At 36.9% G+C, this 12,365-nt stretch overlaps 1 long non-coding RNA gene across 1 annotated transcript; it reads right to left on the reverse strand.

The window, feature by feature from the left end:
• Positions 1–7,287: 7,287 nt before the first annotated feature.
• LOC144641834 (uncharacterized) lies at positions 7,288–11,606 on the reverse strand. Its single transcript, XR_013568635.1, has 3 exons — positions 11,377–11,606; positions 9,261–9,349; positions 7,288–8,173 (listed from the first exon to the last, which is right to left on the reverse strand). It is a non-coding gene; the product is annotated as an uncharacterized LOC144641834 (long non-coding RNA).
• Between the last annotated feature and the right edge of the window lie 759 nt (positions 11,607–12,365).

A 12,365-nucleotide genomic window follows, 5' to 3' on the forward strand; every position in this document is an offset into this window, starting at 1 on the left:
CTACAGGGGCATAGCCAGCTTTTTGCAGAGCTGTAGGCCTGGCCAACCGGGCTTTGAGAGGTTGGTGCGGGGAGCTCCACCGGGGAAGGTTTTTACATTAAGACCCTATGAAAGTCTTTCTCCTTCCGACGTTTTGGTGATTCTGTTTGTATTTCGACAGCTGCTAAATTATAACATTGCTCGTTCGTGTGCGTTTGTCTGTCCCCTGGCTAACCCAGAGGGCTCAACAGTTTAAACTTGCTAGATGAGCCTTGATCTCAGCAGGAAAGGAAGGGGAGTTGGGACATGTATGATGCTAAGATTTGTCAAAAATTGCTTTCTATTTCGTTTTTTAAGTGCATCAATTTTTTTTTTCTATTGTTTATTTTAAAAATATGAGTAGGCCGAAAAATTTGTACGCCCAGGCCTACGGGTCTACAGGCAGTTTTAATATATGATATTTCATATATTTACATTCAAATTTTGCCGTCGCTACCTCTCTCCTCCACAGAGGTCTCTTTCGTGTTTCGTACGGGCTGGGAAATGGGGAGAGGAACGAGGAGAGGTGAAAAGTAAGCGCGCGGAGGCTGGAGAGAATTGAAACGAAAACGCGCGGTGCCCCCTTCCCGTCGTCCCCCGCGCCAACCTATTTCTCATTTTTCGTGCTTTTCGCCTTCCTCCCCGCGTGTTTTATGCTTTCCCCCACTAAAGGAACCTCTGCGGAGGAGAGAGCTTCGCTACCATTCGTTACTGGTCTGTGGACGTACGTAACCAAGCTTTAGCTGAGCTAGGAGGCCCGGATGCTAAGCGGATTCAATGTTATCTTTCTAAATCCACTGAGTGAAAGCAAATCTATTTAACCGTTAGAGCCTCGTATACCTCGGGTAAGGAGACAAAAAAGACCAAGAGCTTCCAATTTGTAAGTAATTTGCTTAAATTCATGATCAGTTAAAATGCGCGTCTATGAAACTTCATGTTTGTATATTTCAAGTAACCATCCCCGTGGGGGAAGTCTCAATTTTGTCGCTTTTCCAATACTACCTGGGGATAGAAAGTGCTCCCTGAGCATATCAGCTGATGATCGCAAATTTGGAAAGCAATACCCATTGTTTGTTGGGCTCTGCGCTTAAAAAAGCCCCAAATCATCTAGTCTCCTTTGCGGCCGATTTTTGGAATGTCACGCAACTTCCCCCTAAGCGTTGCGTGACATCCCAAAAAAACGGCTGCGAATGTGACTACAAATCGTCTAGCAGCGACAAATGATGTTTCAAACCAATGCTTTTTACTCTCACTGCTTCGTGACCAGTTTTCGCTCTTGGCTCGAACATTTGCAATGCATGGGACATGGAGATAAGATTGCATAAATGACTTTTAACCGGATCGAATCTACAGTCAGTGAGAGTACTCTTCATAAAATAAACCTTTTTTTTAGGAGCTTTTTACTGCTTTTTTTAATACATGTAATGCATGGGTTATCCGATTTATATAGACTGAGATGGTACGAAAAAATTAAGAACTACGGCAATGTAAGTAATTTCCGTGTGTTCTCTCCTGTGTGATCCGGTTCCTGTATTCGCGGTTTGACCGTGAAATTCCTGCGTTTCCCCATACATTCTCCACCGTTTGCGGTTTTTGTTTTTCCGTCCAATCCGTGCGTTCCCGGTGAGTTCCCCGTACGTTCCTTGTGCGGTCTCCGTGTGTTTCCTGTGAGTTCCCCTGTGTTCTGCGTGCTTTCCCCGTGCTTGTGCGTTCCCCGTTAACTTTATTTTTCGTGAGTTCCCCATGCGTTTGCGGACTTGTTACCTCTGTGAAGGCTGAATAAAAATGAGGTAAAATATGTTATCCTTTTTGAGAAAAGCAGACGGCATGTAATATCAAAAATGAAGCAAGAATTAAAGAGATTACGGACGCGCAATCAATGATCAAAATTTCATGCCATACCACGCATTTATATCTTAATCAACGCCGTTGCCATTTTGTCCAGCGTTCAAACCGTTATTTATTTTTAATCTCTACATTTTTTTGCCCAAGACTGACAAGAAACGCGATGAACTACAAAAGAGCGCATCAATATTTTGAAGCATTTTTGAATTGTTGCCTTTGGGCTATTTCCATGACAATGCTTATGCAAAAATGTAGCACAAAAAAGCGCAAGCATGGAGAGGCGTTGTCGCTATGTGATTTGTTCGCTAACCATTGGTCCAATATTATTTTCCATATTCATGACCACGCAGATCCGAGGTGATTGTTTGTCAGTCAGAGAAGTTCGCGGACGGGGTAAGATGTGAAGCGCTCCCTTCTTCACGAGAAGAAACTTTAAAGAAGGAATATCGAAGGCAGTCGGGGCAAGCAGTTCTGCACCGTTCTAATATATGGTAAGTTTCTATTTCTTAGCATTTACATCAATTTAGAGCAAAAATTGTTCCCAAAAATCTATTCCAAATTCGAACACGTGCGCTTACTGATGTCGGCTTACGTTTCGTGTCGAAGTTCTGGTAAAACGCCTCATGGCTTTAGTAAGGAGGAGCCATAAATTAATTTTCATGAACCGCTTTTCCATACCGTTGTTAGCTATTTCATGAAAATGTTCCTTTATAAACCTTTGTTTTATCGACGCGCATTTACCGTAACATTTCACTACTAAGAACTATGTTCTAATATCCTGTTTATCTCTTCTATTTTCAGGGAAGAAAAGTGCTGAAGAAAGCAATGCCAGAAAGACACGATGATTGGAAGAATGTAAGCATGGAAAAGTGCCAAGCTGGAGTGAATAACACAAAGATAAGAACTGCATTGAGGAATTAAGTTGCACTGAAACCTTTCCGATAAGAAATGGCAGTTCGGTACATAAGACTTGGGTGGGCGATAAAATTGCAGGCCAAACTAAAATATATTTTTCTCGGCCGAGACATTATTTGGATTCGAGGCACATTGAAGCGCAAAAAAATTCATGAGCGGTCAATAAAAAATCTACCATATTTATCGGAAAGGTTTTTAGAGCTTTTGTTTTTTAAATGTTTTCAGAGGTATTGTATTCTTGAGCGATCACTACAGTTATTTCACAAAAATCAGTGAATAAAATTTGTAGTCAGAATGTAGTTTTTAAAACGAAACTGAATAAATTTAGTATCTAATTGTCCAGTATCATTTCACGGATTTAATCAAATCACTCAAAAAGATTTCTTGATGAAATTAATTTTTTCGCCTTTCTTCATGCTTTAATATTTGCTGAATAGCGATTGATTTTTGCTTACTTGTTTTTTGAAAGCTTTCAAATTGTGGTCGCTCAAGACTGCTCTGCTTTGAGAAATGTCATTAGAATATTTTAAGGTGGCACTGCATGTTGAAATTAAACCGTTATAGTAATTAGCCTTTCGTAACTATTGGTTACCAAGCAAAGTCAACTCTGAAAATGTTTTAATTATCAAGTCTTCAAAAACTTTACGAAGGAATCTTTTAAAAGGCAAAATTTGTGACCAGAATTGTGTATGATTGATGGCAATACCCTTGTCCAAAATTAATAAATTACTGGTCATGTGAAAGTTCTTTCAATCTGGAAGGTAATTAATGAAAATTCCTCGCAATAATCAAACACGTTTATTTTATTTTATTTTTGAATAGTAACCATAAGTCAAAATGGAAAGCCAGAAACGATATAATTTTGAGTTTCTAAACTTAAATCAAAAGCATTCCAGAGAAGGATTAAGAAAGCTTTCGATTGTTTAGGAATTTCATTTCGTTTTTTCGCAAACCTTTATAATTCAATTCAAAATAATTTTTTCTAAACTCACCTTCACAAGCCTGAATATTTGAAACAATTGCTTACATGAGACAATATTGTCATTTGGTTTTTGATTCTTTTAATTTGTACATCGAATGTAGTAGACTGTGCGCGAAATTAGTATCGGCGACACTGAATATTTGACAATGCAGAGCCACCTTAAAATAAGATAACTTTAAGAGAGAATATTTGGTTTCTGAAATGATTGCCATATATTGTTAACAATTTTATCGTCATATATGCTTTTCGAGCATTTCTCTACGGAAAAGTTTCAATTCCAAATTCAGTGTTGTTTGGAAGGGATACAAAAAAACGCGATATCAATCAGAAACCTATATTCTCTTGTCCATTTATTTTCAGTGAGGCTTTAAAGAAAATGTACCTGGTCTATATGAGTAATCACGATCACGTCGAGATACAAATGATCTATCGATTTGTTTTTTGTTTCATGTGGCCAATTGGCAAACATTTTTCACCAAAATATTTACGAACGGTATAGAATAGCGATACATTTTGAATTACTTTTAGATAACCAGACATTAATCTTCAGAGCCTCACTGAATGTATGCGAGCTCTCGTCAAAACCAGTTTCTGAATGCTACACGGGACAAAATCTAAACAAGAACGCACAAATCTTTTCTGACAAAATAACTTTTCAACTTTGTTGAATAACTTTCAATTATTTATGCAACGGTTATGCAATTATTTGCACGGATGCTGCGCCTAAAATTTCGGCAGATTTTGTAATGATATTTTTGCTCCGCCTTGCTTGTTCTGTGTAGCAATCCGAAACGAATGGTCTTGACACGGCTCTCTTTAATTTCTAGAAAGTAGCTTGGCAAGCTATAAACAATTTTTTCAAATTAAATTAGCTTACAATTACTCGGATATATTTTTTAATCGGGTAAAAAATGACGGACGATTCGGGATTTAGAAGTGTATTTAAATAAAACACTTTTTCAAAATTTACACGAACTTTTTCCCTTCGTAATATTTATGGCTTGCCTTTGCTGACTTCTTGAAATTTAATTTGTATGGTGATATCACGTTAAATAGTAATTCCTTGAACGATGGGTAGCTAGAAATCTATTTACAGAAATGAGACTAGCAGGATAAAATTACTACAAATGCAAAGTTTCTGCACACTTGTTTAAACATTGAGGAGGTGGGACATTTTGGAATCGCTATAGTTAAGAGTTTATATAGTTTGGTCTCAGTCATTCGGCTTTATAAACGTTCCTAAATATTTCGATTAAAAAGTGTTTTCGCCCTCTCAATGTTGTGCAGAAACATTGCAGTTGTACTAGTTTAAACCTGCTCTTCTCATTTCTGTAAATAGATTTCTAGCTACTCGTCGTTTTATGGCTGACTATTTAACGAGATATGATCATAAAATACACTATCTCGTGCACAAACAAGAGATTGGACTCCAAAATAATATCGTTTACAAAAACTATTGTATATTTGGCGTCAAATTTTTCAAACAGTTTGTGTACAAGATGGAGTATGTTGTAATGTTTTGGCGGGAAAAATTAAAGGGGGGAACCCCTTTAAATTTTTGTCAAAAAAGTTGTCAGGGGAAACGCTGTGCAAATTTTTTCAAATTTTCCCGCCAAAAGTCTTAGTATATAGAGGAAATTTTTTCTAGACACCTTTTATTAATATAACTGAATTTCAATTAACTTATTAAGTTATATAAATGAAGTGAATAAAAATTAATTGAAACACAAAATACTTGTTTGTATTTATTGTTTGAGTATTTTAAGTTATTAAATGAAATAAAGACAAGAGAAAATTGTACACTTTATTGACTTGTCTCAATTAAAATATATATAAAAAAGAACAGACAAAGCAATTCAATTAAGTTAACACATTATTAACACTACACCGTACAATGCAATAAATATCCTTTTTTAATTTTTAAAAAAAGTTGGCGCATGCGTATTTTGGGCGCCGTATTTTTTCTAAGTCTTTTGGCGGGAAAATAAAAATTTTCAGCATGGTTTACCATGAAACAAACATCAAAGCACACAACATAAATTACGTGCAAAACTCTGCAATAACAGCTTCTAAGCAGTGTTTTGGCAAATAAAACTAGACAATGTTCTTCAATACACTACATCGAAGCAATAAAGCTGTATGAATATACTAAAATTTTCTTGTCAAAAATATTTCAGAACAGAATTTGGCAAAAACTAGGTCGTTTTGATAGCTACAACGAGGAAACTAATTGTTTTATAAAGTTTTGGCTACCAAGAAACCTTGCTTTGTCTCTAAAATTGCAAACTATACATTGTTTGTGTATGGAAATCCAAAAATGTAAACAAATTTACATACAATTCAACATACGAAATTTGGCAGTATTTTTGAGTCTAATGCTTGCGTGCGCTTTGCGCATGCGCATTAGACTCTTTGTTATATGAAAAAAGCTGTTAGCAATCCCAAGGGAATGGTTCGGGATCGATAATCGTTCGCTGTAATGTAGAAAACAATGATCAGCTGCAAGAACGGACTCCGTACGGACACGCACGATTAGTTTCAATTAAAAACAGCCAATCAGCGACACGTGTTCCCACGCATAATTAAAAGTTCTTTCTCAAGTCACGATTATTCAACACTTGAACAGGACGAAATAATTTTCCAGTTAAGACATTTGTAAGCTTTTTGTGAAAATAAATCTTCGTTTTCAGTTCAGTTAAGCACTTGTGTTTTCGTCTTGCTTAAAAAGCAAGACGTCTTTGAGAAAAAATATTTCGACGGCGACTCGCGTTTATTTACACAATGCGACCAAATATTTATTTTGTTTTAAAAAATAGAAAACTTTACCTCGGTTTTTGTATTTAAGTCATTCGAATTTTGACCAATTTTTTCTTTACAGTGCAAACAAAAACCTTCAAAAATAAAAGATGTACATGGATAAATGTAAATCAAGTTACGCGACTAAATCAAAATGCGTTTGTTTGGCCACTTTGCAGTATTACACTGTCCCGGCCTTTGCCATACACTGAAATCGAATTTCATTCTTTTACGACTCTCAGAGATCTTAAGTTCTTCTTACAGCTAGAAAAATCATAAAATGGTTACATTGATATGGAAGTGATGATTCGCGAAATTTGTACATCATGATAAACAGTCTTCGCTCCTGTGTATGGTAGCTCGATAATAATTGCCTAGTTTCCAGCGTTCAAAAGGTCATCATTATATTGACGTGAGCATTTACACCCGTTTTTAGGAAAATCTGTCACTAAGTGCTTACAGTACAATGGAGTAACAGTCACTATTTCAAGTGCTTTTATTGCAAAATCTGTTTCAAGAGTCATCATCAAAATGGTGAAAAATCTGAAAGAAAACGATGTGAAGTTCTTCAACCCTTGTTGTAATGAACATGCTTTTTGTAAATCGTCACGCAATCTTGTCCAAATGTTTAATCGTTTCTGCTTTTACGGACAATACGGAAGAAGTAACATCAACTCCTGCTCATACTTTAAATTTTGTGAAGCATATAACATTTATGTGACTGTTTCGTTTTCATCCATAATCATCCACGATGCCCCTAGCTTGCTATAAGCATTTTAAATTAAACTCCCGAACACAAACCTCTAACCAATTTTAACCGGCTTACGAAAACCGCGCAATCTGTATCACTATGCCATACGGCATTAGACTCATGTCACCCTTGGTGCCCTATTTTTTTAAAATTTCAGTCGCGTTACAGTAAGCAGGCGTTTCCTCGTAGCCAAAACACATCAAAATTGCAACTTTTCTAGTTTAATAACGCTCGCTTCTCTCTCGATAAAGACTCTGCAGGCTTGAACGAATGCTCGAACGAGAGCGACTGTAAAGTTATTTGCCGCTAAAAATAATTTTAAGCTCGATATTTGACAAACGTCAACAATAGCTACATTGTTTATCGAATAACATTTCAAGCTGCAGAGTCACTCTACAGAGAGAAAGGGCAAGCCAGACTGGTACTTCCAAACGAAATTGCAGAAACGAGCTTTCTCAAGGAAAAAAATTTAGCAGACAAGACAATTAGAATTCGTGAATAAATTTTCTAAGCCCTGCCGAAAACAAACGACTTGAATTATTTGACGCGAATACTGGAATAAAGACGGGCAATTGTAAAAATTAAATGGAAAATTGATATGGAAAAACAAATGTTGACAGTCCTAAATAACGCGATCGATTTTCGTGAAATGAAACTTCTTGTTATCCGGGAGAACTCGTCAAGCAAATTTATTTGTCCTACTTTTCCTTGTCCCTTGGTTTGGTTTTCGCCAAATGCAAGTGTCTCGTCTTCAATCCTCTGAATGTCTTCCCTTCAATGTACGTCTTTCCTTTAAGATCTTCTTTTCACCTTCAGTGCACTGCCTTTATCCCATGCCTGTCTTGATCATCATAATGTCGGAATTCCTGAAAGAAATATAAAAATTTGATTTACATGTACTAAATGAAGCTAAGTTTGTAACAGTTCCTTTGTCTTGACAAGCAAACATTAAACTTCGGAGAGTACGTATTTTTTAGCAAAAGTCAGTGACGAATACCTCTTTCAAAAACAATTTTTATGATTTCTCAAAACACCGCAATCACCTTAAACAAAATATGACAATTGCAAGATTCTGGCATTCTAAAATATTAAATTGTATTGCTTAGTCCATTAAGACGTTTGGTTTCAAAGTAAAGCACGGGTGTAAGTATTCCAAACTCAAAGTACAATTTCTCCTTACTGATCTTCTTACATTTCTTTCAAAATTGATTTGGAGAATTTTGTGGTACATCAAGACAATATTCCCTTGTCGATGATTTTCAAGATTCTCATCACCTGACTGCTTGACAATGTACTGATTTTGTTAGGAGAAATCGGATGTCGATCTTGAGTAGTATTGGTAATTTAGTAAATAAAGGTTTGTGCATATAGAAACTTTGCATAAATGGCGCCCAAATTTGAATAACAATACTCTGTACATCCTTAGCCTCGTGTTTATGTTTTAAGACAAAGGATTTTTCACTTGAATGTGAGGCTTAGGATGTATAAGTATTGTTATTCAAATGCTGACGTCATTTCTGCAAACTGTCTACGGGTTAGTGTCACTTTGTTTACAACATTTGTCTCATTAGCATAAGCTCTCTAAGTCATTCATCGAACTACAAAAATGTCAATTCTGAATAGTGAAAGAACGGGGCACGGATAACTTTTCTGGCTGAATTTTGGGCCCCATGTGATTTGATGTGACGTGGGCTTAAAAACTCATACATTTTGCTTAGAATGTAGCAGTTCCCCACCCTGCAGCAATTTTGCAGTTTTTGAAAACTAATGTCTTTTTAAATATAGCAATTTTCAAGTCTCACAAGTTCTTCAAACATTTAGAGTCAATTTGTTAAATAGCATTAAATGCCGTCTCCACGCAAAGTCATATGCTAATAAGGTAAAATGGAAACACTCTCGTCAACAGACTGATCGGCCTATACATTTCTTTTGATACAGAAAACTGATTCTTACCTGGCAAAACACAGAGAGCGGAAACCATACAATCCAATATGTTCTTCATTTCAGCGGAGAAAGTCCTTGAAAATCCGTGTAAAAAGTGACTGTAAGATAGAAAAGGGAAATCAATCAGTGTCAAGATTTACCGTAAAAAGTTACATGTACATAAGCCCCTTCCCTATTCAGTCCCCATCCGGCTAAAAAAATCCCCATCTGGAAGTTAAGGTCATTGCCCCGAAATAAAACTGAACATAGATTTTTAACCAAACTTCGCCTACTGGTTTTATTACTTCAAGGGAACTTAAATTTTGAAATAAAAAAGGGGGTCACCAGATTCGTTTAGGAGCAGGACGACCATGTATATTCCATATAATTCCTTTATAATTCCTCTGCGAGTACTGGCAAAGTACACTTTTTTAGCGATAATTTATTTTTCAAACACATGAATTGATCTGTTTTCATTTTACAGAAAGAATTTGATCGCTACACCCAAAATATGAGAAAAAATTGATAGGTCACCAGGCTCGTTTAGGAGAAAATGACAATTTACTTCTCTCGCGGACTAAGCCGCATAGAAAAAAGCCGCCATTTTGTTGATGTGCTCGCGCGCGCGCGCGCTAATTACGCGTAAAATTCTGCGCAGTAAGGATGCGCAATGCAAAACAGGGCAATGACCTTAAATACAGTAGAGCCCCGGTAACTCGAACTCTGAGGGAAAACGAAAAACAGTTCGAGTTAGCGGGGTTTTCGAGTTAACCGAGTAAAAATGACTGAAAGTGGGTCCAAGGGAAATGGAAGTAAGTTCGAGTTAGCGGGGTTGTTCGAGTTATCCGAGTTCGAGTTACCGGGGTTCTACTGTATTGTAAAATCTCCTTCTCTATTAAGCTCCCCTCCTCTACATGGTCAATCATGATGATTTATAAAGGAAAGAAAACAACTTTTCGCTTTTAAAGGTATTTACCACCACATCCAATAATTACTGTTGCTATTTTTTAGAAATGTGTTACCAAACAGCAACTAAAGCGTTAAAAGTATACTTCACTTATATGAACCTAAATGAGATATGATTTAAAATGAGCCCCCGTCTCTAATAAGCTCCCCTTTAAATGAGCTACGTCACGGAGAACGAATCTCGAAAAAACTGGCAAGTTTTTTTTCAAGTTTGTTGTTCTTTATCCGTCTTAATCTAATCTAATCTGGTTACTTTTGTGTTTTTATTACTCCTGTGATGTTTTCTATGTCAAAGAAAACTATTATTTTGAGGTTTCCATCAATTTGGAAGTAATCAGAAATATCGCTTAAAATATCGTGACGCTGCTCCTTTGAAAAAAGATCTCAAAAAGAAAGAAGCGCCAAGGGGTTGGGGGACGGGGGGGGGGGGGGGGAAGGGGTAGTTAACAGAGCTTTTACTGTAGCTATTAAATTTTCTTTGCCCGAATTCGACGAGCAATGCAACGAGGAGAAAGTATTATATATCAAAGGATCTTTAAGCTATCTCGTGCAACAGAGTTCTCTGCATCTCTTTATTTAATATTCCAACATTCAATTGACGAGACAGCAAAATTGAATTGGAAGTTGGATTTTTTTCTTCCGGAGGGTGAAAATCTGGAGTACCTGCGAGAGAGTAACCCTCATGGCAAACAGACAAACGACAATAAACTTAGGTACGGAAACATACCCGCAGCATACTAGTGAGAGGGTAGCGTTTACCATACCATGGGAGTGACCGGGGGTGGGAGGGGAGGGCGGTTGGTAGCACGGGCTCTGAACTTCCTGCTTTTTGTATTGTACTCTTCCGGATTTCGCCCCATCCTAAGAATTTCCTCCATGGTGCTTTTTCTGTTGCAAAATTTGACACAACTTAATGCTGCCAAACGTTTTTTCCCCAAATTCTCGCTTTGAGAATTCCACCTCCGGTAGCTTCCCCCCCCCTTTACTACCGGGCCTTCTTGCCCCCACTCCACCCCCCCCCCCCCCAAAAAAAAAAAAAACTGGACTTAACACTACACGGTGTAGCTCAAACACCAACAAAAGTGCTCCGTTAATAATAATGGGCCATGAATGATTTGTACTGTATGACAAGATTGATGCGAGATAAAATTAAACAGTTTATTGAGTGCTTAAAACTTACCATTGTTCCTCTGTCGCAACTCAAGGCCCACGATGGTTTAATATATCAGGTTGCGTAGCACAGGACGACCAATCCACAAGAGATAACAAGACATTGTAGGTGATGACTTTCGTATAAAGAAGCCAAAACAAACTGACAAAAGGCTATAAAGAAAACAGATGAAAAAGGTTGTTGTCAGTTACACCCATGTAGAGAAAAATAACGATCGGATGAAAATAAGGGTGCTAGCTTAGAACAGCGATACCATGATAAAAAAATACTCGAAGCTTAAGGAACAAAGTGGTTTGTTTTGGGTCGAATTGCGTTAAGTAGCCATACTGTTTCTGACGTACGTACCCATGTCACAATTTAATTATACAATATATTTCAGCAAATACGAGTTTGCTTGCCGCTAGAGATTGTAGGGATATATTACAGTTGCTTGACGTAGAATCAGGAACTATTAGGTGCTTTTTATACCCAATTAATCTTCACCTCTCCCCACTCGATAATGCCATGTAAATAATGACCATTTCCATATCATACAAGTGAGTCGTTTATTGCGTTATATGAGCGAGTTGTTACACGGAAGGACTTCTTGCTTGTTAATGCACTACTTAATCATTCTTAGAAATAACGGAGGTTATTTCTGAGAAATAATCAATATGGAGGGTTTATATTTTAATTTTCGAAATGAAACGTTAAATTTCCTAAAGCAAGTTGTCAAGGATGACCTCTTTGGAATCTCATTTCTCCTGTTTTTCCGGCCATTTCCATTCCGGTTAAAAGATCACAAAAATGTTTAAACAATATATTTTATTATTTCATTGAATCAATTTCTTTGCCATCTAAAGCAGGCCTTTCTAACCATCCCTCCCCAACCAAATTATAACAGACTTTGTTGAGAAAAAATATGTGTTTTTTTTTCTTATTTCAGCTTGAAACAGCTTGAGAAAACAAAAACAAAAGCTGCTTAAAAAATAAACGAATCCCGGATTGAATGCCATTCA

This window comes from Oculina patagonica, chromosome 2 (genome assembly GCF_052425735.1).
Source record: "Oculina patagonica isolate OP01 chromosome 2, crgOcupat, whole genome shotgun sequence".
Lineage (NCBI taxonomy): Eukaryota > Metazoa > Cnidaria > Anthozoa > Scleractinia > Oculinidae > Oculina > Oculina patagonica.